Genomic DNA, 6,000 nt, shown 5'->3' with positions numbered 1-6,000 from the left:
ACTGATCCTTTGCAGTTGCCTCAAACTGCTTCTTCAAAGCTTCCCATGTTTCATAGGCCGACTCATTGTCCATGATTTTTTGATACACACTGTCGGTGACCGTGCTTGCAATCATTGACTTGGCATAGCTATTTGCTTTCCGGAACGAGTCACAAAGTTCTTTGTGCTTCCTAATTTCCGATCCACTTGCATTTTCACCAAGAGTCTCTGGCTTCCTCAGCTTGCCGTCGATCGCATCAATCGCACCCTCGTGATAATCGAGCAAATCTCGTATTTTCTTCTTCCATATCACCCAGTCACCATCTCCAGTCCTTGATGTGTCGGCTCAAATCCATTTTCTTTTCTTTTTTCTTTTACGGAAAACTAAGATTTGGCTGCGCGACAGTTCAATTCAGCAAATAGCCGGAACTTTAAGCAAACGAAAGTACCTCTCGGATGAGCGACGATCGCTTTCCATTTCTTCAGCGGTTGTTTACGATGGCTGCCGGCGGCTGCTTTCTTCCCGCGCAAAAAAAAGGCCGATCGACGAAACCCGCCGCGACAATGGCTATCTTCCGAGAAATAATCACGTTGCCGAATTATCTTGACGAAAAACCCGATTTCCGATCTCCGCTGAGCATTTTATCGTGCGGAAAACCCATAACCTGATACAGTTTTAAAGCTCAGACTGGAGTTAACGTCTTTATTGAACATACCGGACAAATACACAACACACTACTACTAATACTGTGAAAAATAGAACAAACATGAACAATGTGGCGCCATCTACCGAGGATTTCACAAACTCAAAACATTTAACATCATTTACTTCAACACTTTCATTATTTTGTTGATCCATATAGCCATGGGTGGAGATACGGCGGGGGGGGGGGGCAGCGTCAAAGTGGAGTCAACTGATCAAATGTATATATGAAATGAAATCATCGCCCCTCCCCCCCCCGTGTGTGTGTCTTTGTGTGTGTATTTGGAAATACACTAAAAAATAGTATATATATATATATGTTACGGTAAAAGCCCGAATAGTGGTAAAACCTAGGTTTTACCAAGTCGAGTTGGTAAAAGCCCGAAATACGCTTGAAAACCATAGCTGCCAAGTCTCCCGAATTTTTCGGGAATCTCCCGAATTTTAGCTTCATAGCTCGACCTCCCGAAAAGTTCTTAAATCTCCCGAATTTTTACGAAAATCACAAAAATCCCTAATTGTCCCTAAAAATTCCCTACTTCGTTAAAAAAAATCCCCGTTCATGAAAACAATCCCTAAGGAATTTCTTGTGGGGCATGAAGCCTCTTTTTTTCCCCTTTCGAAATGACGTCACACGTCGTAAATGGGGAAATTCCCTTTTTAAGGAAGTTTTACAAACCCTCTGATGGTAACAAGAAAGTTGTTTGTCTTATCGTGCAGGGAAATGGCTTAGCAGCCAATAGTCCTGGATAATAATTGAAGATTCTAGTGACGCGCATGTGGTCAAAATTTTTTTTGTTGAAGTTACGTACGTGCGATATAACAAAGCATGAATACTGATAAGCAAAAAAACATTTAATCAATTTTAAAGATACTTATTCCGATGAATTTCCTTTCATCAAACGTTCCAGAAGAGGGCCTACTTTTCCTTTTTGTACAAGTTGTGTTACGGACATAAACATCGGTCATGGAAAGACTGCCATCATCACTCATGTGAAATGAAAAAAAAACCATCGAGCAAGTGTCACAAAAAGTCAGTGTTCTTCAAAAATTGACGGTGTTTTCCTTCATCTTCCGATGATTTTGGGGTCATTCGCGAAGATTCTGATTGTGTTCACAGCGTTTCTGATTGAACACAATATTTATTTTTACATCATTGAAGTTTTGGCCTCCAATTTCACTTGTTTTTTGCGTAGGAATTTCACATTCCCAAGGGTTTTACTTCCATGTGTGTAAAATCCCTATTTTAATTTGACTTCAGTTTTTGAGTAGGGATTTTATTCCCTACGCTTTAACTTTTATGTTTGGAAAATCCCTATTTTATTTGGAAAAATCCCTATTGTATTTATTAGGGAGTGGTTTTAGCATAAAATATGGGTGTGCGCGAAAATCTCCCGAATTTTCATTTTCAAAAGTTGGCAGCTATGGAAAACGTATACATTTCGGGCTTTTACCAAGCAGTACGGTAAAAGCTGACATTTTGTAACTTTCATGAAAATTAGTAAAAATGCGAATTTTCTTATTTTCATAAGTTTTAAAGCTTGTTATTTATTAATCACAACGATCCTGATGCTAATTAAGATCATAATTGATTAACTAATTAGTTACTAAAATTCGTAAAAATTTAAAAAAAATTTGAATTTTATAATTTCCATAAATTTTAAAGCTTGTTATTTATTAATCACAACGATCCTGATGCTAATTAAGATCATAATTAATAAACTAATTAGTCACTCAAATTCGTGAAAATGAGTGAATATTCGAATTTTATAATTTCCATAAATTATAAGCTTGTTATTTATTAATCAACGATCCTGATGCTAATTAAGATCATCATCAATTAACTAATTAGTCACAAAAAATTAGTAAAAATGAAATTTTCTATGATTTTCATAAATTTTGAAGCTTGTTGAAATTTAAGAATTCAATCCCGATGCTGATTGAAATCATAATTAAGTAATTAGTGATTCAAATTCGTAAAAATTAGTAAAATTGCGAATTTTTATTAATTAGTTACGTAACCGCGTAACTCGTACCCGTGAGAAAAAAATCGGAAAAAACTGTTTCGAATGCCATGATTTTTCGGAGTCATTTTTCCAAGGGGGGGTACTGTGAATTTTTGAGAAAAAAAAATTTCAAGCTAAAAGGAAACCATTAGGTGCATTTTATAGAGAATCAGATTTCGAATAAGAAAAAGTCAACCGTAACCGCGTAACTTGTACCAGTGACAAAAAAATCGAAAAAATCTGTTTCGAATGCCATGATTTTTCGGAGTCATTTTTCCAAGGGGGGGTACTGTAGATTTTTGAGAAAAAAAAATTTCAAGGTAAAAGGAAACCATTAGGTGCATTTTATAGAGAATCAGATTTCGAATAAGAAAAAGTCAACCGTAACCGCGTAACTGGTACCAGTGACAAAAAAATCGAAAAAATCTGTTTCGAATGCCATGATTTTTCGGAGTCATTTTTCCAAGGGGGGGTACTGTAGATTTTTGAGAAAAAAAAATTTCAAGGTAAAAGGAAACCATTAGGTGCATTTTATAGAGAATCAGATTTCGAATAAGAAAAAGTCAACCGTAACCGCGTAACTGGTACCCGTGACAAAAAAATCGAAAAAATCTGTTTCGAATGCCATGATTTTTCGGAGTCATTTTTCCAAGGGGGGGGGGTACTGTGAATTTTTGAGAAAAAAAATTTCAAGCTAAAAGGAAACCATTAGGTGCATTTTATAGAGAATCAGATTTCGAATAAGAAAAAGTCAACCGTAACCGCGTAACTGGTACCCGTGAGAAAAAAATCGAAAAAATCTGATTCGAATGCCATGATTTTTCGGAGTCATTTTTCCAGGGGGGGGGGGGTACTGAAGATTTTGAGAAAAAAAAATTTCAAGGTAAAAGGAAACCATTAGGTGCATTTTATAGAGAATCAGATTTCGAATAAGAAAAAGTCAACCGTAACCGCGTAACTTGTACCAGTGACAAAAAAATCGAAAAAAATCTGTTTCGAATGCCATGATTTTTCGGAGTCATTTTTCCAAGGGTGGGGGGTACTGTGAATTTTTGAGAAAAAAAAATTTCAAGCTACAAGGAAATCATTAGGTGCATTTTATAGAGAATCAGATTTCGAATAAGAAAAAGTCAACCGTAACCGCGTAACTGGTACCCGTGACAAAAAAATCGAAAAAATCTGTTTCGAATGCCATGATTTTTCGGAGTCATTTTTCCAAGGGGGGGTACTGTGAATTTTTGAGAAAAAAAAATTTCAAGCTAAAAGGAAACCATTAGGTGCATTTTATAGAGAATCAGATTTCGAATAAGAAAAAGTCAACCGTAACCGCTTAACTTGTACCCGTGACAAAAAAATCGAAAAAATCTGTTTCGAATGCCATGATTTTTCGGAGTCATTTTTCCAAGGGGGGGGGGTACTGAAGATTTTGAGAAAAAAAAATTTCAAGGTAAAAGGAAACCATTAGGTGCATTTTATAGAGAATCAGATTTCGAATAAGAAAAAGTCAACCGTAACCGCGTAACTTGTACCAGTGACAAAAAAATCGAAAAAAATCTGTTTCGAATGCCATGATTTTTCGGAGTCATTTTTCCAAGGGTGGGGGGTACTGTGAATTTTTGAGAAAAAAAAATTTCAAGCTACAAGGAAATCATTAGGTGCATTTTATAGAGAATCAGATTTCGAATAAGAAAAAGTCAACCGTAACCGCGTAACTGGTACCCGTGACAAAAAAATCGAAAAAATCTGTTTCGAATGCCATGATTTTTCGGAGTCATTTTTCCAAGGGGGGGGGGGTACTGAAGATTTTGAGAAAAAAAAATTTCAAGGTAAAAGGAAACCATTAGGTGCATTTTATAGAGAATCAGATTTCGAATAAGAAAAAGTCAACCGTAACCGCGTAACTTGTACCAGTGACAAAAAAATCGAAAAAAATCTGTTTCGAATGCCATGATTTTTCGGAGTCATTTTTCCAAGGGGGGGTACTGTAGATTTTTGAGAAAAAAAAATTTCAAGGTAAAAGGAAACCATTAGGTGCATTTTATAGAGAATCAGATTTCGAATAAGAAAAAGTCAACCGTAACCGCGTAACTGGTACCCGTGACAAAAAAATCGAAAAAATCTGTTTCGAATGCCATGATTTTTCGGAGTCATTTTTCCAAGGGTTGGGTACTGTGAATTTTTGAGAAAAAAAATTTCAAGCTAAAAGGAAACCATTAGGTGCATTTTATAGAGAATCAGATTTCGAATAAGAAAAAGTCAACCGTAACCGCGTAACTGGTACCCGTGAGAAAAAAATCGAAAAAATCTGTTTCGAATGAAATGATTTTTCGGAGTCATTTTTCCAAGGGGGGGTAATGTGAAATTTTGAGAAAAAAAAATTTCAAGCTAAAAGGAAACCATTAGGTGCATTTTATAGAGAATCAGATTTCGAATAAGAAAAAGTCAACCGTAACCGCGTAACTTGTACCCGTGACAAAAAAATCGAAAAAATCTGTTTCGAATGCCATGATTTTTCGGAGTCATTTTTCCAAGGGGGGGGGGAATGTAGATTTTGAGAAAAAAAAATTTCAAGGTAAAAGGAAACCATTAGGTGCATTTTATAGAGAATCAGATTTCGAATAAGAAAAAGTCAACCGTAACCGCGTAACTTGTACCCGTGAGAAAAAAATCGAAAAAATCTGTTTCGAATGAAATGATTTTTCGGAGTCATTTTTCCAAGGGGGGGTACTGTGAAATTTTGAGAAAAAAAAATTTCAAGCTAAAAGGAAACCATTAGGTGCATTTTATAGAGAATCAGATTTCGAATAAGAAAAAGTCAACCGTAACCGCGTAACTTGTACCCGTGAGAAAAAAATCGAAAAAATCTGTTTCGAATGCCATGATTTTTCGGAGTCATTTTTCCAAGGGGGGGGGGGGTACTGAAGATTTTGAGAAAAAAAAATTTCAAGGTAAAAGGAAACCATTAGGTGCATTTTATAGAGAATCAGATTTCGAATAAGAAAAAGTCAACCGTAACCGCGTAACTTGTACCCGTGAGAAAAAAATCGAAAAAATCTGTTTCGAATGAAATGATTTTTCGGAGTCATTTTTCCAAGGGGGGGTACTGTGAATTTTTGAGAAAAAAAAATTTCAAGCTAAAAGGAAACCATTAGGTGCATTTTATAGACAATCAGATTTCGAATAAGAAAAAGTCAACCGTAACCGCGTAACTTGTACCCGTGATAAAAAAATCGAAAAAATCTGTTTCGAATGCCATGATTTTTCGGAGTCATTTTTCCAAGGGGGGGTACTGTGAATTTTTGAGAAAAAAAA

Source organism: Pholcus phalangioides, unplaced genomic scaffold (genome assembly GCF_987345545.1).
Source record: "Pholcus phalangioides strain wild (caught in Gottingen) unplaced genomic scaffold, Ppha-v1.0 ptg000031l_1, whole genome shotgun sequence".
NCBI lineage: Eukaryota > Metazoa > Arthropoda > Arachnida > Araneae > Pholcidae > Pholcus > Pholcus phalangioides.
This window is presented reverse-complemented; position numbering follows the sequence as displayed.